Genomic DNA, 23342 nt, shown 5'->3' on the forward strand with positions numbered 1-23342 from the left:
ACAGGTCAGGCACAAAGAGTACATGTGAACATTTGGAGTGGATTCTCAAAATTTGCACATTTTGTGTTTCTTTTGAGCTACTTCAATTCTGCTTTGCTCATAGAGCACAGCACCTTCTCTGATGTGGGCATGCTATGCTGAGTGATCCTGTGCCAGTGTCTCCCATGGCACACAATCACTTCCAAAGTTCTCAAAAGGAACCTTGAGAGTGTCCTTGTATTGCTTCTTCTGACCACCATGTGAATGTGTGCCCTGTGTGAATTCTCCATAAAATAGTCTTTTTTGGCAAGCAAATGTTTTACATCCAAACATGGTCAACCGTCTGACACTCTTTGAAGCAGAGTTTGAATGCTTGGCAGTTTAGTTGAGAAGGGACCTCAATGTCTAGTACCTTATATCCTGCCATGATATATTCAGAATTTTCCTAAGACAATTCAAATGGAAGTGATTCCGTTTCCTGGCATGGAAATGGTAGACTGACCAGGTTTCACAGGCATACAACAATGAGGTCAGCACAATGATTCTGTAGACCTTCAGTTTGGTAGTCAGTCTAATATCTCTTCTCTCCCACACTTTCCTTCAGAGCTTCCCAAACACTGAGCTAGCTCTGGCAATGCATGCTTCAATCTCATTATTGATGTGTACATCCCTGGAAAGAGCACTACCAAGGTAAGTGAACTTATCTACAGCATTCAAAATTTCTCCATTTGCTACCGTGTTTCCCCGATAATAAGACACTGTCTTATTATTTTTTTTGGACAGAAAAACACCAGAGGGCTTATTTTCAGGGGAGGGCTTATTTTAATGAACATTGACAGCAATTTTAATAAACAGGTAAATGTGAACAAAAAAATGTACCTTTATTCAATAAGCAAATCACTGGGGAAGAACAGGATGATGCGCTCACTGCTGCAGCTCTGATTGGATGCAGCTCAGAGCGCGGCGTGCGTTTCACCCGGGGGGGGGGGGACGGTGCATACAGAGGGTACCGTAATGTAGCGTGTAGCGCAGGGGATCACCTTCACTACAGTAGCAATCTCAATAGGGCTTATTTTAGAGGAATCTTACACAGTAAGGGGAGGGCTTATTTTCAGGATAGGTCTTATTATCGGGGAAACATGGTATAACCAATGGTTCCACCAATGGATAGTGTGGTGGTGGCTGATGGAGCACCTGTGTTTTCTTGGTGTTAATTGTTAGGCCAAAATTAGCACAAGCAGCAGAGAATCGATCCATACTTTGTTGCAAATCAGTTTTAGAGGCTGCATTGGGTGCATGGTCATCTGCAAACAAAAACCATGCACCAACACTCCCTGCATTCTAGTCTTGGCTTGTAGCCTTTTCAAGTTGATGAATTTACAATCGGTGTGGTAGCTGACCTTGATGCTGTGTTCTTCCTCATTGAAGACATTTGACAACGTGACTGAAAGTGTCATGCTAGTCATTGCTGGCAAGATTCTTGCCAGAGTCCTCCTTAATAGACTGATCCTTCATCTGGAAGATGGCCATCTACTTGAGAGTCAGTGTGTCTTGAGAAAGGATTGAGGAATGGTCAATATGTTGTTTGCTGCTCAAAAACTCCAGGAGAAATGCCAGGAGCAGAACAGAGGTCTGTACACAACATTTGTAGATCTGACCAAGGCCTTTGATACTGTCAGTTGTGAGTGCTTATGGGAAATTACGTCAAAATTTGGTTGCCCAGAGAAATTTATTAGCATTTTACATCAATTTCATGACGGCATACTTGCCTGGGTTCTGGATAATGGACAGTGCTCTCATGCTTTCCTAGTCACCAATGTAGTGAAAAAAGACTGTATGTTGCTCCCGTGCTTTTTTTTTTTTATTATACTATGTTATGGAAATGTTTGTTTTATTCCATAAGTTAAAAATTAAATAAAATTATGGTCATTTGGTTCTTTCTCATAAACGAAAGACAAACCAGGGAGGCCTCTCAATGCTTATATGCTCTTGGAAGAGTGGGTATTCCTGACAGACAGAAATCATTTCTATTGATTAACAGAGAGAATGAATATTATAATGAGAGGTGGACCTATTCTAACTGATGAGGGGCTGGATACATGACTCTGACTATGACACTGAAGGACAAAAAAAGAGATAACTCAAGCCAGATTAGTCCAGCCTCAGGGAAATCTGTACAAAATGATCTATTTTCCACCTAGTCAGGGAACAACAAAATGATGGTGGGGTAGGAATTCCACCTAGATTAGATATACCCAGAGGATTTGGGCAATCTCACCTATCAGCAAGGTCTTGCACAAAGACTGACTGTATAACCTACAGGGGTTTATTTCTGAATGAGGAAATAGAAAAGGGAAAAATCTTAATCTCAATTGGTTATTAATATAAGAAATAATTTTCTCTAACAATACAATACTATTCTATTGCACTAATATACTAAATTTGTTTAGACATTCCTCAATCAATAGCCACATTGTAATAGTAAACAGGTGGTGCAGTGGATAGAGTGCCAGATCTGGAGTCAAGAAGACCTGGTTCAAATCCAGCCTTAGACACATATGAGATGTGTGACCTTGGGAAGGTCATTTAGCCTCTTTTTGACAAAAGTTGCCTTATCTGCAAAATGAGGATTAATAATCTGCCTCCCAAGGATTGTTGTAAGAGTCAAATGAAACAATAATTTATTTGTAAAGCCCTTTGCACAGTCACAGTAAGTACAATGTAAATATTAGCTAGTATTATTTTGGGGTTTTTTGTTAATATAGAAAATGTTGCTATGTGTATTTTGGCATGTATTTTTTTCCCCCACCAGATCTATGATTTCATTGGTATTGAGAGCTCCTGGTGAGATATGGAACTTGTACTTAGAGAGACACTAGTATATGTCAGAGATAAAACTTGAACTCAGGTCCTTTTGATCCTGAAGCCAGTCCCCAAGTCCTTATGACATACTGTCTCTTGTTTTTTGCATAGATAAATACCTGTATCTATGACTCTCACCTATGCACCTACCCAGTGGTAAACCCTACACCTCCTTTTTGAACTTGAGCCCTAGCTGCATGACTTTGACATCATGGCATCAACTCTGCACAAAAGCTGACAGACGTGATTGAATACTGAATATAATAATGAAATACACAGAACCTAATTTTGGTATGTACGCTCAATAGTGGGCTTCTGGGTCAAAGAGTGAGAGCAGTATGATGACTTTCCAATTCCACAATTGTTTGACCAAGTTACAATATCAATCATTTCCATCTTTTATCCTCTTAGTCAATTTTTCTGGATATAAGGTACAACCTCAGAGTTGTTATGAGTTACCTTTCTTTTACCATTGGTCATTTGGAATATTTTTTTTCTTGTGGTTGTTGATAATTTGAAATGCCATTGAAAATTGTTCATTTCCTTTGACAGCTTATCTTTTGGGTAATGGTCAATGGTGTGCTGATAAATATTTAACAACCAACTCTAAAAACAAAGATGTATGCATAATACACTTTTAAATTTAATCTTAATTTAAATTTAATAATTAATTTATTAACATTATCTCTACCACTTTAAGTCTAGAAATCAACAAAACAAATCAAACTCTGATTTGTAATGTTTGCCAATTTTTGAGATTTAAATGTTCATGCTAAAGATTTAACAGTTGACTCTCATGAACCACATTCAAGCTGGATCCAATACACTCTTTTTTTAAATTAAACTTTAATTTATTAATTTGTTTGTTTCCTCTTAGTTCACAGGATTCAATTCCACAATTCCTTGAATTTCACATTTTGTCCCCCTCCTTCCCCTCCCCCCCATGGTGGCTTATTATCAAGTATAGGATCTGTAAATACTTTCACATTATACAATGGTCAGGTTATAAGGATGGATTGTACCAGCTGGAATGAAAAATGGTAAAGAGGACATAAAATCAAATAAGAGAACGAAAAAGACCAGGTATTTTGCTTCCACCTGCATATAAATTTATTTCTTTCTCTGGATGCACATTTTTCTCTCCATCATGCGTCTTTTGGGATTGACTTATATCCCTGCATTGTTGAGAAGAGTCCAGTCTATCACAGTTGGTCATCACACATACGTTGTGTCTGTAATTGTGTACAAATTCCTCCTGGTTCTACTCTTCTCACTCAGCATCAGTTCTTTTAAGCCTCTCCAGGTAAATATGAAGACCGCCTGCTCCCTGTTTCTTATAGCGCAATAGTATTCCATAACATGCATATACCACAACTTGTTCAGCCATTCCCCAATTGATGGGCACCCCCTTAATTTCCAATTCTTTGCCACAACAAAAAGAGCTGCTATAAACATTTTTGTACATATGGGTCTTTCTCCCATTTCTATGATCTCTTTGGGATATAACCCTAGGAGTGGTATTGCTGGATCAAAGGGTATGAAAGTATTTATAGCCCTTTGGGCATAATTCCAGATTGCTCTCCAGAAAGGCTGGATCAGTTCACAACTCCACCAACAATGCATTAGTGTTCCAGTTTGCCCACATCCTCTCCAGCATTTGTCATTTTCCTGTTTTGTCATCTTAGCCAATCTGACTGGTGAGATGTGGTACCTCAGAGTTGTTTTGATTTGCATTTCTCTAATCAATGGTGAATTAGAGCATTTCTTCATGTGCTTATAGATAGCTTTAATTTCTTTCTCTGAAAACTGCCTGTTCATATCCTTTGACCATTTATCAATTGGGGAATGACTTGTATTCTTATAAATTTGACTCAGTTCTCTGTATATTTTAGAGATGAGTCCTTTGTCAGAGACATAGGTTGTAAAGATTCTTTCCCAATTTCCCACCTCCCTCTTAATCTTGGTTACATTGGCTTTATTTGTACAGAAACTTTTCAATTTCATGTAGTCAAAATTATCCATTTTACATTTTATAATGTTCTCTAATTCCTGTTTCATCATAAAGTCATTCCCTCTCCACAAGTCTGATAGGTAAACTATTCCTTGTTTTAGCAGACTGCTTACAGTATCAACCTTTATACCTAGATCATGAACCCATTTAGACTTGATTAGGTATATGGTGTTAGATAATGGTCTATGTCCAGTTTCTGCCATACTATATTCCAGTTTTCCCAGCAGTTTTTGTCAAATAGTGAGTTCTTATCCCAAAAACCAGGGTCTGGGGGTTTATCAAACAATACATTACTGTAGTCGTTGACTTCTGAATCTCGTGTGCCTAATCTATTCCATTGATCCACTTCTGTATTTCTAAGCCAGTACCAGGTAGTTTTGATGACTGCTGCTTTATAGTACAGATTGAAATCTGGTAAAGCTAGTCCACCTTCCCTAGCATTTTTTTTTTCATTAATTCCCTTGATATTCTGGACCGTTTATTCTTCCAGATGAATTTTGTTACTATTTTTTCTAACTCTATAAAGTAGTTTTTTTGGTAAATTAATTGGTATGGCACTAAATATATAATTTAATTTAGGTAAAATTGTCATTTTTATTATATTAGCTCAACCCAGCCATGAGCAATTGATATTTTTCCAATTAGTTAGATCTGACTTTATTTGTGTGAAAAGTGTTTTGTAGTTATGATCATACAGGTCCTGGGTTTGTTTTGGCAGGTAGATTCCCAAATATTTTATAATGTCTACAGTAACTTTAAATGGGATTTCTCTTTCTACTTCTTGCTGTTGAATTTCATTGGAAATATATAGGAATGCCGAGGATTTATGTGGGTTTATTTTATATCCTGCAACTTTGCCAAATTTATTTATTGTCTCAAGCAGTTTTTTACTTGATTCTCTAGGATTCTCTAAGTATATCATCATATCATCTGTGAAGAGTGATAGCTTGGTCTCTTCTTTGCCTAACTTGATTCCTTTGATTTCTTTTTCTTCTCTAATTGCTACTGCTAACATTTCTAGTACCAGATTGAATAAGAGGGGTGATAGTGGACACCCTTGTTTTACCCCTGATCTTATGGGAAATGCTTCCAGCTTCTCCCCATTACATATAATACTTGCTGATGGCTTTAAATAGATGCTACCTATTATTTTAAGGAAGGCTCCATTTATTCCTATACTTTCTAATGTTTTTAATAGGAATGGATGTTGTATTTTGTCATAAGCCTTTTCTTCATCTATTGAGATGATCATGTGGTTTCTGCTAGTTTTATTGTTGATATGCTCAATTATACTGATGGTTTTCCTAATATTAAACCATCCTTGCATTCCTGGAATAAATCCTACCTGATCAAAGTGTATTATTCTTGAGATAAGTTGCTGTAGTCTTTTGGCTAGTATTTTATTTAGAATTTTTGCATCTATATTCATGAGGGAGATTGGTCTATAATTTTCTTTCTCTGTTTTATCTCTTCCTGATTTAGGTATCAGTACCATATTTGTGTCATAAGAAGAATTTGGTAGGACTCCTTCTTCACTAATTTTCCCAAATAATTTGTAGAGTATTGGAATCAATTGTTCTTTAAATGTTTGATAGAATTCACTAGTGAATCCATCTGGCCCTGGAGATTTTTTCCTAGGGAGGTGACTGATGGCTTGTTCAATTTCTTTTTCTGAGATGGGATTATTTAAGTAATTTACTTCCTTTTCAGTTAATCTAGGCAACTTGTATGTTTCTAAATACTCATCCATTTCCCTAAGATTGTCAAATTTATGTGCATACAATTGGGAAAAATAATTCCTAATTATTGTTTTGATTTCCTCTTCATTGGAGGTAGATTCACCCTTTTCATTTTTGATACTCATAATTTGGTTTTCTTCTTTCTTTTTTTATCATATTGACTAAGGGTCTATCAATTTTGTTGGTTTTTTCATAAAACCAGCTCTTGGTTTTATTTATTAGTTCAATAGTTTTCTTAATTTCGATTTTATTAATCTCTCCTTTAGTCTTCAATATTTCTAGTTTAGTATTTAATTGGGGATTTTGAATTTGTTCTTTTTCTAGGTTTTTTAATTGCATGCCCAATTCGTTGAGCTCCCTTTTCTCTAATTTAATCACGTATGCACTCATGGATATAAAACTTCCCCTAAGAACTGCCTTTAATGCATCCCACAGATTTTGGTATGTTGTTTCATTATTATCATTCTCTTGAATGAAATTACTGATTGTTTCTATAATTTCTTGTTTGACCCACTCATTCTTTAGGATTAAATTGTTTAATTTCCAGTTAGTTTTTAGTCTGTCTTTCCCTGGCCCTTTATTGCATATAATTTTTATTGCATCATGATCTGAGAACGATGCGTTTAATATTTCTGCCTTACTGCATAGAATTGTGAGGTTTTTATGCCCTAGAACATGGTCAATTTTTGAGTATGTGCCATGAACTGCTGAGAAAAAAGTATATTCCTTTTTATCCCCATTCAGTTTTCTCCAGAGATCTATCATACCTATCCTCTCTAAAATCCTGTTCACCTCCTTAACTTCTTTCTTGTTTATTTTGAGGTTGGATTTATCAAGTTCAGATAGGGGGAGATTAAGGTCTCCCACTAGTATAGTTTTGCTATCTATTTCTTCCTCTAATTCCTTTACCTTCACCTCTAGGAATTTGGAAGCTACACCACTTGGTGCATATATGTTAAGTAGTGATATTGCTTCATTCTCGATGGTGCCTTTTAACAGGATATAGTTTCCTTCCTTATATCTTTTAATTAGGTCAATTTTTGCATTTGCTTTATCTGAGATAAGGATTGCTATCCCTGCTTTTTTTACTTTAGCTGAGGCATGATATATTTTACTCCAACCTTTTACCTTTACCTTGTGTGTATCCCTCTGTTTCAGATGTGTTTCTTGTAAACAGCATATTGTAGGATTATGATTTCTAATCCATTCTGCTATCTGTCTCCATTTTATAGGAGAGTTCATTCCATTCACATTTACAGTTATGATTGTTATCTGTTTCTTTCCCCTTATCCTATTCCTGCCCCTGTTAATGTTCATATTTTTCCTCCCTTCTCCCTTCCCCCCCTTAATAGTTTTCCTTTTGACCACCACCTCCCTCAGTGTTCCCTTTTCGGCCCCCCTCCCTTTTCCTTCCCTTTTCCCCTTACTACTTCCCTCTCTACAAACCACTCCCACCCCCCTTTTGTAAGCCTTTCCCCCTCCTACTACCTGTAGGATATTGTTATACTTAATGAGGTATGCTATTTTTTCTTCGCATCAAGAATGACAGGAACATATCTCATGCAAAGCTCCTCTCCCTCCCCTCTTTCCCTCTAAAATGATATGTGTTCTCCTTGTTTACCTTTCTAAGTCACTGTTGCTTCTCGTAATTGGAGGTTGAATTTTCCATTGAGTTCTGGCTTTTTTATCAAGAAGGTCTGGAACTCTGTTATATCATTGAATGACCATCTCTTTGCCTGGAAGAATATGCTCAGTCTCGCTGGGTATATGATCCTTGGTTGTAATCCAAGCTGTTTTGCCTTCCTGAAAATTGTATTCCACTGCCTCTGATCTTTCAGTGTGGAGGCTGACAAATCCTGTGCAATCCCCACTGTGGACCCTCGATATTTGAATTGTTTCTTTCTGGCCGCTTGAAGTATTTTCTCTTTTATCTGGTAGTTCTGGAGTTTGGCCACAACATTTCGAGGATTTTTCAGTTTGGGATCTCTTACAGCAGGTGTCCGGTGGATTCTGTTGATTTCTATTTTCCCCTCAGGTTCAAGTATCTCAGGGCAGTTTTCCTTAACGAGCTCTTAGGGAATGTTGTCCGGGCTCATTTTTTCATCATAATTTTCTGGTAGGCCTATGATTCTCAGATTATCTCTCCTGGATCTGTTTTCCAGGTCAGTTATTTTTTCTTTGAGGTATTTTACCTCTTTTTCTAATTTTTCATTTTTGTTGTTTTGCTTGGCTACTTCTTGGTTCCTCATAGAGTTATTTGTTTCCATTTGTTTAATTCTGGTTTTTAGCAAATCATTTTCCTTGGTTAATTTTTGAAGCTCCATATCATACACTTTTCTTTTTAGAGAGATGTTTTCCTCATTATAATGTTTTTTGAATTCTGCTATTTTTGTTTTGAGAGAATTATTCATTTTCTCTTCTATCTCTCTCATTTTGCTTTCAAAGTTCCTTTTGATCTCATCTAGGAGAGCCTTCTGTGCTTGGGATCCATTCCCTGTTGAAGTTTCAGCTGTGGGTGTGGAGTCCACATTGTCTCCCTCTGAGGTTGGTTCCTCCCTCTGAGGATAGTAGGACTCTAGAGTCTTTGTCTTTGTAGTCTGCTTTCTACCCATTTTGAGGCAGGGTCCTAACCACGCCCTTCCTCTAGGATCCCAGGCCTTTACTGTAGAGGGTTTTGCCCTGGACAATAGTTACTATATTTTCAGGGTCAGAGGGGGGGTTTGGAGCAAGTGGGGTTCACTCTGTCATCCTCGTCTTTGGAGGTCCTGAAAGGGGCTTTTTTTTTTTTAAAGATTTCTGGGCTATGAAGTGGTAGCCCCAGGAGTGTTTGCTGTCCAGTATAGGGGCCCCTGCATTTGCTTCTTACCTTGTTCTTTCCAGTCCCAGCCCTTTGGTGATAGGCCTGGTAGTGGACCTTGTGGTTGGTGGGAAGACTTGCCCTCGGAGTTGATCAGGCCCCTTCCCGGCCTGCGTCCGCGCGCCGCCGCATCGCCACCGCCGCACCTACCCGGCCTGCATCCCTCCAATACACTCTTGATCTTATTTTAAATGCATAGTTTCGATACATGGATATCGGTGGATAGAATTTTAAGACCACACTGAAAAAGTAGATTACCCGTTTATAGAAGCTATTCTGGTAGATTTGCCAGTTTGGATTAGTTAAGCTATGATTTCCCCATAGTAAATGCCCAAAGTACAACCTTGGCTACATTTTATTACACTAAAAAAAAATTTTTGTTTTTATTAACCAAGATCTGTCTCACCTCCTCCTTATCCCCAGTTGAGAACACAAGAAAAACAAAAACCATTATGAACATGTATCAGTCAATCATAACAATTTTCCATACTGGCCATGTCCAAAATATTTTGTCTCATCCTGCATTCTGAGTTCTTTACCTCTCTGTCATGAGATGGATAGTATATTTCATCATTAGTCCTCTGGAATCCTTATTGTTCATTACTCTAATAATAGTTCAGTACAATAGTATTATATCACATCTATATACCATAACCTGTTCACCCATTCTCAGATTCCAATTCTTAGTCATGTCAAAAAGATCTATAAATATTTTCTATATTCTTAGAATTTGTTTTACTTAGGGCTAATCTCTACTTTAATCTACCCTCCCTCTAATTCGTCTTCTTCCTTCTTCCTTTCCTTTTCTATTCCCTCTTAAGTGGAATGTATGTTTTGTATCCACCTTTGTGCATATGTGTTCTTTCTTTTGAAAGATCCAGTTCATATGAGTTTCGAGTGTCAGTTGCTACCTTGTACCCCCCCTCCTCCTTTGTATAGATGTCTACTTGTGCTTCCTGATTATGTGAGATAATTTTCCTAAACTTCCCTCTTCTTCCTTCTCCCTCCTGTTATGATTTGTTATGATTTCCCTTCCTCTTTCTTTCTGTCCTTAAGATCATCAAGACATAACAGAATCATTCCCAGGCCTTGTCTGATTGAACTCCCTCTATGAACCTTGATCATAGAGATCCAAGGGGGGGGCATATATATCATCTCCCCATATTAGAATGAAGGCAATTTATCCTTTTTAAATTCTTTCTCATTGTTCATTCATGTTTACCTTTTACTATTTCTTTTCACTCCTGTGTTTGAATTTCAAAGTTTTTCTATGGTCTTGGTCTTCAATCAGGAATGCTTGTAAGTCCCCCTTTTCAGTAAAGGTTCCATTTAGCATTATACTCAGTTTTGCTGCATAATTATTAGTTATTATTATATAATTATTAGTTAACATAGTTATTAGTGGAAAACCCATATCCTTTACCTTCTGGAATATTGTATTCCAAGTTTTACCCTCCTTTATAGTAGTGGTTGCTAAATTATGTGTGGTTCTGGTTGTGGCTTCTTGGTGCTCGAATTCTTTTTTTTTTTATATTTTTGGAGGGGGGAAGGCAGGGCAATTGAGGTTAAGTGATTTGCCCAAGGTCACACAGCTAGTAAGTGTTAAATTTCTGAGGCTGGATTTGAACTCAGGTCCTCCTGACTCCCGGGCTGGTTTTCTATTCACTGTACCACCTAGCTGTCCTGGCACTTGAATTCTTTCTGGCTGTTTAACGAATTTTTTTCTTTGACTTGGCATAATGGTAATGGGAATTTGAAGATCTTCTCTGCCACTTAATAAGCCTAAGGGAATTTGAAGACCTTCCCTGATTTGAAGATTTTCCCTGACCCCTAGTAGAATGAATGTAATCACTTGGGGAACCTGTGGTGGGAGGAGTTTGCGGATGGATGTAGCAGAGCCCACAGGAAGCTGGGAGTCAGAATTGGAGGGAGGAAAGGATGCACCCAGGCAGACAGCTAGGCTTGTGAGTAATGGTTTGTAGGAAGGCTAAAGGATGGTATGGCTTTCTGTGGTGTTTTGGTGTATTAACTGCTTTGCTACTATGATGGATTTGGCTTTCTGGTTGGGGATTTGGTTTTCTGGTATCTTTTGCTTCTATCTTCTATATGATGAGTCTGTTATAATTTGTGATAGAGCACTATGCTGGCATATTTATAGTTGCTTTCAGTGCTGTTTGCATTGGTGCCACATTTGGCAGCAAGGATGAGATCATGAAATATTGGACCTCGGAGGCAGAAGGGACTTAGAAGAAGAAATAGATATCCCAGGATGAGAGGATTTACCTTATTTTTCCATAGCAAGGGAGTGGGCTAAAACTACAGGGCTCTGTGAAAACTGGGACCTGAGGTTACAGAAGGGAGAACGAACCTAGTGATTCAGAAACATGTTTTGCAAGGAATACCAATAAAACCAGGGAGAGAACTGGAAGGAGTGTATAGAAGAGGCTGGGTTTTACTAACAGGTTGAGCAGAAAAGCTGCTACATGAAAAAACTCAGATGGAGAAAAAAATTAGCTGTTTTGAATGAGAAATTTTCTGTGTTATAGCATTCAGGCTTTCCTTTAGAAGAGCACGTTGGAGAGTCTTAGGTGGTAGAAAAGAGGGTTGTTCTGTGTTTGGCTCAGAAAAAGAAGCAGAAAAGTAACAAGAGGAAAGTTCACACAGTTTTGGCAGAGGCTGAGCCTAGTTGCCATAATAATCACTGCCAGGAGAGTGCATGGGTGCAGAATAATACAATATTAAATGATGAGGCTTTTTTTTTAACAAGGGCAGAAGTTCACTCAATACTAGGAAGAAAGTAGGAGAATCAGGGAGGTCAAGCAAAGTTCAGGGAGATAATTGAGGATTTCACTCAGCAGGAGGTTACTGATATATTAAGTAGATTCCCTCAAAGGATGGGAGAATCCTTAGTGTCATGGATGGTAAGAATCAGTGATGAAGAGGCTGGAGGAGTATGGGTACATAGCATGGACTGCTTGAAATTTGTAGGCATTTTTCAGAATCCTTTTGTACAGCAAGTGTTTAGAGATTACTATATTCAAGGAGGTAAAAATATGACCAATCTGTTAGCTTTAGCTGCCAAGGGATGCAATAAAATGTATCCCAGTGATTCTATGTGGTTTGGTAGAGAGAGACCCTGGTACTGACTTAGAAACTGTGTGAGAAAGTTAATGAAGGAGGTAATGAAAATTCTTATCATAGTTGGAGATGCAAATGTGTATCACAATATCCCCTTAGCAGTTCCTCATAGAAATGGCTCCTCCTGCTTATAAGCACCTACTTTTGACCCTACTAATTGGTGAAATAGGGCACCATCTTTCAGAGATGCTGAATAAGATTTCACAGCTAAGTGACTTGGGGGAATGGGAAAAAGATACATTTCCTCAAGATAGAAGAGTAAATAGCCAGCAGATTCAAAGTCAGAATAGATTGACAAGAAAAGGTTTACTGCTCTATTGAGAGCAGGGGTAGATTTTGGAAGAATTTATGGTATTTCAAATGTATCACGAAAAGGGGCTTGATGTTGGCTGGAATAGAGAAGTGAGAACTGCCCTTACAGATCTTTCTGAACTATTGTATCCAAGTTTGTCACACCCTCAGGGAGACTCAGATTAAGGAAAAGTACTGGGACAGGTGGAATTAGTCAATATGCTGGATTTATGGCAGTACATCAAGCCATTAAAACAGAACAAGGAGGACAGTATCATATATTCTCTACTGTGAATGAGGCTATGATAGTTCATGGACTCCAGAAACACAGCTGACCCTATATATTTTTTTTCTTTTTGGCTTTTTGTCTGTTAAACTTGCTTGCAAGGTTTGTTTCCTGCAGGTTTAGTACCCTTTACCTGCAGATGCCTGACCATTTAAGCTACATGTCACCCCCTGTCCATGACTATGATGTGTCACCCCTGGCATTGACCAAGCTCCAGATGCCAGAAAGAACTGACCTCTTGAATGGGATCTCTTGGGGGCAGGAACAGCTCTACATTCAATTTCAGCAGGAAGTAGCTATGGGAGAAGAGATATTTTCCCCTTATCCCAAGATTTTGAGCCCTGTTTGTAGTGGACATCTGAGAAACAGGACAGCAAAGCCAATTATAATTTGATAGGAGTGTTTATTAACCAGCTGGTGACTGCCTCTCAGAGGCAAAGACAGTCCCGAGCTTTCTGTTAGACATAATTTTATAGACAATGTGATTGCTAGCAACAGAATATGTTTCTAAGGGGTGCAATGTCTTTAGCATTGTTTCTATTGAAGCAAAGTATTCTCAGAATTATTCTTATTGAAGCAAAGCATTCTCAGTATTATTCTTATTGAAACAAAGCCTTAGTATTATTTCTACTGAAGTGAAGCGAAGCCATAGTCCCTTAGTAAAGCCTTGGATACAAACATAAATAGACCTGAATCCGTGAGAATCTGTGGCATGATTTTAGCAACACAGGTGAAACATTTCTTTACTATTGGAGCCTATTAGGTGGTTTCCAAGGAACCTAGTAGGGGTCCCCTCTAGCAGGCTTAAGGGGCCTCTAGTGTATAATTTCTGGTGGGCACTTCATGTTCGTTCTAGGGGGTAATGATGGGGTGCTTGTGCTCAAGTCCCTACCCTAAGATATTGTCTTATGTGCTTATTTTCTGCTATCCCTGTTATATTGTTGTAAAGTTCTGTTGACATCAGTTACCCCTGAACTCCTATTAACCTATGTAATAAAATGTATTGTTAATGTATTTTCGCTATGTAAAGGACATGAAAGATCTTGGGGCTGAATGTAATGGTAAATAGGAATTTGAAGATCTTCCCTGCTGCTTAATAAGACTAAGGGAATTTGAAGACCTTCCCTGATTGAAGATTCTTCCCTGCCTCCAATAGGCTGAATGTAATCACATGGAACCTGTGGTGGGAGGAGTTTACAGAAGGGTGGAACAGAGCCCACAGGAAGCTGGGAATAAGAACAGTTAGAACTGGAGGAAGGAGAGGACCCACCCAGGCAGATAGCTAGGCTTGTGAGTATTGGTTTGTGGAAAGGCTAAGGGATGGTGTGTCTCTCTGTGGCATTATGGTATATTAACTCCTTTGCTACTATGATGGATTTGGCTTTGTGGTTTTGGGATTCAGTTTTCTGGTGTCTGAATAAATATTTTGCTTCTGTCTTCTATATGGAGAATCTGTTATATTTCGCAATTGAGCACTATGCCAGCATATTTACAGTTACTGTTGGCACTGTGAATATTGTGTTGGCACTACACCTAGAAATCCTGGATTTTGGCCATGATATTCCTAGGAGTTTTCATTTTGAAGCTTCTCTCAGGAGGTGACCAACAGATTCTTCATATTTTTACTTTACCCTCTGGGTCTGAGAAATCTGGGAAGTTGTACTTTAAGATTTTCTGAAATATGATGTCCAGGGTCTTTTCATTTATTTATTTATTTATTTATTTTTGATTATGGCTTTCAGATAGTTTAATAATTCTTAAATGTTTCTCTTTGATATATTTTCTGTGTCAGTTGGCTTTGCTCTGAGGTATTTCACATTTACTTCTACTTTTTTCAGTTCTTTGACTTTGTTTTAATATTTCTTGGTATCTCATGAAGTCATTGGCTTCTATTTGGTCCATTCTAATTTTCAGGAAGTTTGTTTCTTGGGCAAGGTTTTGTACCTCTTGTTCCAGGCTGTTAATTCCCTTTCCAATTCCTTCTTTCATAGCTCCCTTTTCTATTCCTCTTCCTCCCCACTTGCCCCCCCCCCAACTGCCCAAGATCACATTTACATTCACATTTATAAAAACATTTAAAGTATTTTGACTTGTTTTTTTTGCTCTTCCAGGAGCTTAGGTTGAGTTCATGCTGTGTTTTTTTCTTAGGCTTTTCTTTCGGTTATTTTGGAGTCATTCTCTTCTGCATTTGTGTCTTCAATGCCTCTGCCATCATAGTATCTCAGTATGGTGGTAGTGGTAGAGTGGGTTTGTTTGCCCATTTTTCTGGCCCAATTTTTTTTTACTTTAGACTTGATATCAGAGCTAGGCTCTGTCACTTCTGGAGGGAAGGTCTGGAGCTAGTTCTACTGCTGCTTTCTTTGAGTCTTGAGTTATTTCAGGGTCTCAGGGACAGGCTGGGGATTTAAAAACTTTCAGTGCTCCCAAACTAGTCCAATCCAGGACAAAGTCTGATTGCTGCCCTTCTCCTCTGAGCTCTGATAGGTCCTGACCTAGGTTTATAGGATCTGAGCAAGTATAGACTTTTGCTAGACCTTGCTCCTACCACTCAGCTGGAAAGTTCTGTTGGTTCAGAGTGGCAGAATCCTAGCTTCTCCCTTTGGCCTAGGATTCTTGCCTTGGTTATTCCTCTGCAGGCTGGGCTAGATGCTTGAAGTGAGACCCTGCTCTGTGCTTGGGGTCTGAACCACACCAGTGTACTGATCATAGCTGCCCTTCCTGGGAAGTGAATGTCACCATCTCCTTCTCACTCTGTCCTAGATCTGGGACCCAGAAGTGGATAATGGGTAGCAAAGTTGCCGGTTCCCACCTGTTCCTGTTGCAGTGCCCAGTTTGGGCCCTGGTGCCTTGGATGGGTGTAGGGCTTCCTTTTGTCCTAGAGCACAGCTTCTTACTGAGCCCTGGACTGCATGTGTTGGACCCTATTCCCAGTGTCTGCAGGACAAAATTTCATTGTGACTTTTTTTTGGATTTCTCTGTGAAGATTCAGTCCAGTGCATTTTCTAGGTCTATTCGGAGGAGACCAGACCAGAGAGAGCTCAGTTGCATCGCCTCCTTCTATTTTGCCATCTTGGCTCCTTCCCCCTCCCCTTGTGATATACTTATAATATTTCATGGCTTTGTGATTTCATTGGTAGGAGCATTCCCTCCCACTGTTTTAGATCACAACCCCCCACACTATCTCATCCTACAACTTTGTTTTTGCATTGCAATCAATCCTTCACCAGAGGGTCACCCACTATGCTAGGGGGCTTTCTTATAGGTCTCTTGACAATTAGTCAGTACCCAGGCTTCATGCAGCTGTCTGTTACATTCTATTTCTATGGCCTGCTTGCTTCCTTTTCTGGTTATCTATCTTTTTGATGATATCTTTTCGCCAATTAAGAAAACAAGTTTTATCAATTCCTTTGGTTTTTACATCACATTCATTTCCAGATATGTCCTCTCCACCCCCACTAAATCTTCACTTCTTTTTTTTCCCTATACTTATTTTTTTAAATAATTAATTTAGTTTTAGTTTTCAACATCCACTTCCAGAAACTTTTGAGTTTTAAATTTTCTTTGCCTCCCTTGTTCCCTCCCCAAGATGGTGTGCAATCTGATATAGGCTCTACGTATACATTCTTATTAAATGTATTTTCACATTAGTCATGTTGTAAAAAAGAATTAGAATGAATGGGAGGAATCAAAAGAAAGGAAAAACAAAACAAAAAGAGAGAGCAAATAGTATGCTTTGATCTGCATTCAGACTCCATAGTTCTTTTTCTGGATGTGGATAGCATTTTCAATTGTGAGTCTTTTGGGATTAGATCTTTGTCTTAGATCCTTGCATTGCTGAGTATAAACCTTCACTTCTAACAAAAAATAAAAAGTTAAACAAAACACCTGACAACTTGTGTAATATCCCATATCTATAGTCCTCCACTTCTCTCAGGGAGAGAGGGAGGTATATATCATCCTCTATTCTCCAGGACCAAGATTGGTTGTTATAAATAACATTCTTCTTTTACTGTGTGACTTTTCATTAACACTATTGAATTCATTTTTCTTGGTTTTGCTCACTTCATTTTTTTTTTATAATTTCATACAAGTCTCCCAAGTTTTTCTATTGGCCTACCCTATGGCACCGATAGCACTGAGGAGTCCTACGCTCACCCTGGCAAATTTGCACATATTCTACTTGGGTAAAAGACCCAAGCTCCTGTCGTCTGATTGCCAGAGAGTAAGCAACCCTCTATCCCTAAGTCTTCACTTCTCTTAGTAGGATGATACTGACTCATTGTCAAAGGATGTGGTGGATGAATTTCTGGGTCTTCCAAATTTTAATTTCCACTTGGCCCCTGTGACCCACCTCCTTTTTGAACTTCCTGTATTTATATTAATGATCCCTTATCACATGCCCATGACATAATGGCATCATCTCTGCTTGGAAACAAATAGACCTTCTTGGATATTAGATAAGATGGTTTCTTATTCTCAGCATAGTAAGACAGCATATTAACTAGCGTCCAAAGCCTGATAAAACCACAAAGCATCTATCAAGACTTGACACTTCCTCCAAGTCTCAGAAGTCCCTCAACAGAGGATTCATTCAGACCCAGAAGTTCTAGAAATGTACAGTTTGAGTTTGTTTAGCCCTTCCCTCCTGCTCTTCTTTGAACAGGCCTAGGGGTGCCCTATACATGATTGTTGCTTACACCTAGGTCCCCAAAGGGCAGTTGAATACTCCCCTCTTCAAGGTTCTATTATCAGTTAGCCCTGAGGGGCCAAGGTTTCTAAATACTGTCACTCCTGAGTTCTCATCTGGTGTGTTCCTCTTAATATTGATTAACCAGTTAATTAGCCCTTTACAAAAAGATATCAACAAGAAGATAAAACAAGGCAGGTTACAAAAACATCCCCCTGAACAGGAAGGACATTCTCCCCTCTATACATGCTCGCTCAGTCCCCGTGGAGAGTGGGCTCAAACTTGAACAGGTTGGTACAAAACAACCCTTCTCCCTATCCAATGCAAGGACAAATTCTCTTTTCATCTCACATTTGAGCCCGAGCTCAAACTAAAGCAGAAAGGTAATAAGGCATCCATGGAGGCAATGCATGTGGCTGAGGGGTACCTCGGGGCTCTGGGAGTTCTTTTGTCCCTTTCTGGAGTCTTCATCTAGTTGCCTTCTGAGTGTGGCATAGCCAATGGATGTCTCTCCCTTGTTCAGCTGGACTAATACCTTGGGATTAGTGTCTTAAAAATCAATCTATTGATGGGCAGGGTCAAACAGTTTGCTACTTGGGACTGGCTCATCAGACTCGGCTTGCCCTGCTGCTATAGGCTCTAGTGGTCTTATCAGACTCTGCTATTGCTCTGTTACTGGTTAGGGTTCCTGAGGGACCCTTGGAAGCCTCTTCTAGCCTTTTGAAGCTTACACTGTTTTAAACTTTGGTTGGTTCTATCTCTGGATATTCAATCACCTAAGACTAGAAAAAATGAAACAAAAAAGAAAGAGGAACCATGTGCTCAGGGATATTTGGCAGCTAGGTAGGATGATCAGGTATCCAAGGCTACTAACTTTCCTCTTATCCAGAGGCTCAAGGCATTTTTTTTCTCATTTAAAAGTTGACAAGGTAGAGAGAAGCTCAAAAAGGGTCAATGGGCATATTGATTCTTTTACATTCAAACTCAGTTCTGACTCTAGCTTCAATCTTTCTGGCTCTGAAGCCAAACAGAAAGCTCCTTATCACCATGCAGCACTTGCCCTTCTGTCATTCATGACCAGAAGGAAACTCAACAAGCCTCAGGTGTTGGATACCAACAGTTATCACCTGCACGAGCAGGGAATATTGCAAATAGTTTGAAAACTGAACCCTCATTGGCCAGTCCTCCATTTACAACTAAGTCAATAGACAACAAAGTAGACATTTTAGAATTCTGATCCTGGAACTGACAACACTGGGAATGCATCCAAGAGGACCTGGAATCTTAATTTAGCCCAACATGTGGAATTTGGTCCTGCCTATATCGATACTGATAGGGACCCCCACCCTCTTCTGGTTGCAGCTAGTTCATCCCAGAAGAGAATGAGTGGACTTAGAAGATGATCCCAACAAGAGAAGACAGCTTCTATGACTGCTACAGCTTCCTTCTCTAATCTTGACTTATCACAGCTCCTGTAGTGTAACCCATATCAGGTCCAGTTGACCTTCATTGTCAAATATATCCACAACTATTTATTAAGTACCTACACTGTTCTATACACATAGGATATAATTTTTTTTTTTTAAAGAAACGACTTTTACTCTCAAGGAGCTTATGTTTTAAAGACCAAAATCTCTTATTGCTATGCAGAACATTGGAGAAGGGTTGCTATAAAATAAGGGAATGTTGCATCTGAATTTTTCCCATTTTTTTGCTTCTTACAACAAAATAATCTTCCACCAACATTCATATACCATAGTTAGTTTAGCTCTTACCCAATCTATTGTTTTTAATTCTTTTCTACCACGTAAGTGCAGCTATAAATGTTTTGGTATATCTGGGACCTTTGTTTCCCTTGTCTTTGACCTCCTACAGATACATACCCAACAGTGGAATCTCTAGACCAATACTCTAAGTCATTTTTATTTTTTTTTTTAGCATAATTCCACATTGCTTTCCAGAACGGCTAAACCAATTCAGAGTTCCATCAACAGTGTATTAGTGAACCTGCCTTTCCTGAACCCCTCTCTAACACTTCCCATACTTCATCATCTTTATGATTTTTGGTGTGCAGGCAAGACCTGAGAATTGTCTTGATTTATATTTCTCTTATTATTAGTGATTGGAGCAATTTCCCCATATGTTTGTTAATAATTTACAATTCTTTTAAGAACTGTTTGTTCAAACATTGCAAAGAAAAACTTTAAAATACTTAAGAACTCTGATCAACAAAATCACTAACCACTATTCCATCAGAATGATGATAAAGCTTACTACCTATATCCCAGTAGAGAGGTGATGGACTGAAGGTGCAGAATAAGTCATAATTTTTGGATGTGGTCAATGGTATAATTTGTTTCATTTGACTATGCATATTTGTTACAAGGTGGGTTTTGTTTTGTTTTGTTTTTTTCAGTGGGCAGGAAGAGGTGGGAGAGAAAAAATTTGGTTTCTTTTCTGGTCCTAGATGTATTGTTTTCTGCAAAATATTTTCAATATCATGTATTCAGAATTATCTTAGCCTTTGCTAGGTTAAGAATTTTCTCAAACAAAGACATCAAGGAGACAAGCACTTCGATTTTGCTTGATTTAAAGAAATGTTGGGACCTTTTATGTGTAGGCTACATAACTATTTGGAACTTAGTATGGAATTTGATGTAAGTTGCTAGACTTAAATCTATTTGTTGCCAAATTAATTCCTATTTTTTTTAGCACAATTTATCAAATTGGGAGTAAAGTGGCTTATCTTGAGTTTATTAAACATGGGGCTATGAGTTTGGTTGTTTCTGATTGTTTATCTAGTGTGTTCCACTCATCTACTTTTCTATTTTTTAAATAATACCAACGATTTTGGTGATTTCTACTTTATTATGTACTTTGAAATCTGGAAATGCTATTCTCCCTTCATTCCTATTTTTTTCATTATTTCCCATAAAATTCTAGACATTTGCTCCTCCAAAAAAATTTTATTATTTTTGCCTAATTCCATAAAATAACCAGGGAGTAGTTATATAGTACTAAATCTGTAAAGTAGATGATGTCACGATTTTTATCATATTGGAGTGGTCCAACCACAAACAGTTAATATCTCTTCACTTACATCTTTTATTTTTTATAAAAATTATTTTGTAATCATGTTTACCTAAATTTTTAGGTTTCTTAATAGTCATCTTCTAGATATTTTATTCATTATATAGTTATTTTAAATGAGATGTCTCTTCCTATCATCTCTTCTAGGTTTGATTTATTGTTATATAAAATGATTATATTCTATCTTGTAAATTTACTGTCTCAATTTATTTGTGATTCTCTGGGACTTTCTAAGAAAATCATCATATTGCCTTACAAGTAAGGATAATTTTGTCTCCTTTTTGTCAATGTTCATGCCTTTTCTTTCTCTTTCTTACTACTATTTCAATAAGAATTCTTATAGAACTGTATAAGAGGGGCAAGTTTCATCCTTGCTTTATGTTTGTAATTCCCAAGAACCCTTCGCCTGACTCTTGCAAATAATGCCAGCTTTTCAATTTATATGTATACTTTTTTTAGCATATTAAATGTACACTTCTATGCCTATGCATTTTAGATTTTTAACATAAATGAATTCTTTTTGACAAATATTTTTTCTTTATATAATCATGTAGTTTTGATTTGTTTTTCTTAAGATTAATTATATTGATGGCTTCCCTAATGCTGAAGCTCTTTGGATCCCTGGAAAAAATTCAATTTGGTCAGAGTGAGTAATTTTAATTTTTTTAAAATTATGTATTTATTTTTAGTTTTCAACATTCACTTCCATAAGATTTTGAGTTTTAAATTTTCTCCCCCTCCCTCACTTTCCCCCACACCAAGACAGTGTGTAATCTGATATAGGCTCTACTTATACAGTCTTATTAAACATATTTTCATATTAGTCATGATGTAAAGTAGAATTAGAACCGATGGGAGGAATTTTGAGAAAGAAGAAGCAAAACAAAACAAAAAAAGAAAAAGAGAGCAAATAGTATGCTTCCATCTGCATTCAGACTCCAGAGTATTTTCTCTGGATGTGATAGTATTTTCCATGGTGAGTCTTTCAGAGTTGTCTTAGATCCTTGCATTGCTGAGAAGAGCTAAGTCTATCAAAGGCAGTTGTGGCACACTGTGGCTGTTACTATGAACAATGTTCTCCTGGTTCTGCTCATTTCACTCATCAATAGTGAATAATTTTTAAAATATATTGCTGAAGTCTTTGTTGGAATTTTATTTGAAAATTTTGCACCATGGAAAGACTTATAAGAAATAATTCAAAGTGAAGTAGGCAGAAAAAGAAAAGCTACATACACCATGACTACAACAATGTAAATGGAAAGAACTATCACAAAACTATTGAAAATTAATGTATTGAAATTATAAAGAATAAACTAGTCTTCAAAGAAGGAATGAGAGAAGAAACCCTTGTCCACTTTGTGAGGCAAAGGGTCCCAAAAGGTGTGGAATTTTGTATATAATGTCACATTTTTAAATATGTTGATTGGTTTTGGTGAATGTTTCTCTTCTTCCTATTTTTCTTTTTTAATTCTATGTTATAAGAAATGGCTCTCTGGTAGAGGAAAAGATAAGGTATTTATCCAAAAATCCATTTTAAAATTTTTCATCAATATTCATAAGTGAGATTGATCTACAGTTTTCTTTCTCTCCTTTATCCCTCCATGGTTTAGGTATTAGGATAATATTTATCTCACAAAAGGAAATTGATAGTATTCTTTTTTTTTTAAGCAATCGGGGTTAAGTAACTTGCTCAAGGTTACACAGCCAGTTATTTTTGGGTGTGGTGCTGAGTATCTGAGCCCAGATTTGATCTCCAGGTCATCCTGACACTGGAGCCGGTACTCTTACTCACTGAGCCCCTAAGCAATTGGGGTTAAGTAACTTGCTCAAGGTTACACGGACAGATGTTTCTGGGTGGGTGCTAAGTGTCTGAGCCCGGGATTCGATCCCCAGGTCATCCCAACACTGGAGCCAGTGCTCTTTCTCACTGTGCTACCTGGCCACCCCAATAGTATTCTTAATTATAAAAAAAAATTTGTAACATATAGATACTAACTTGTTCTTTATCTATTTGATATACTTTACCTGTATATCCATCTGGACCAGGGCTTTTCCCCCTTTTGATATTCCTTTAAGACTTATTCAATTTGACCTTCTTTGATTGGGCTTTTTTTATGATCTTTACTTCTTGTTTTATTAATTTGGATATTCTATATTTTTTTATGTAATCAATCAATAAAAAATAAACATTAAAGCAACTACTAGGAGCACTGTACTAAGTACTGATCATGTAATCACATTCCTTAAATTATTTTTTTTAAGCAATTGGGGTTGAGTAACTTGCTTAAGGTTACACGGCCAGTTATTTTGTGTGGGTATTAAGTATCTGAGGCCGGAACTGAGCCCAGGTCTCCCAACTCTGGGACCGGGGCTCTTACTCACTGCACCACCTAGCCGCCCCT

General features: G+C 37.9%; 1 protein-coding gene across 9 annotated transcripts in view; it reads left to right on the plus strand.

Annotated features, from left to right (window-relative positions):
• The window catches only part of PEBP4 (phosphatidylethanolamine binding protein 4), a 416346-nt gene that overhangs the window by 81131 nt on the left and 311873 nt on the right, over positions 1-23342 (plus strand). For 4 of the 9 annotated variants that reach the window (XM_069075687.1, XM_069075685.1, XM_069075686.1 and 1 more), the window contains exons 2-4: positions 584-669; positions 2953-3132; positions 21516-21586. The exons of 1 other annotated variant lie outside the window; for it this stretch is intronic. The gene's annotated coding sequence lies outside the window, so the exon portion shown is untranslated. The remainder of the gene's footprint in view (positions 1-583; positions 670-2952; positions 3133-21515; positions 21587-23342) is intronic. 4 more of the 9 variants (XM_069075681.1, XM_069075682.1, XM_069075684.1 and 1 more) reach the window with 4 other exon arrangements.

Source organism: Petaurus breviceps, unplaced genomic scaffold (assembly GCF_028583685.1).
Source record: "Petaurus breviceps papuanus isolate PSGF00001 unplaced genomic scaffold, PetGlider_PUasm1.0 90919, whole genome shotgun sequence".
In the NCBI taxonomy this organism is placed as follows: Eukaryota; Metazoa; Chordata; class Mammalia; order Diprotodontia; family Petauridae; genus Petaurus; species Petaurus breviceps.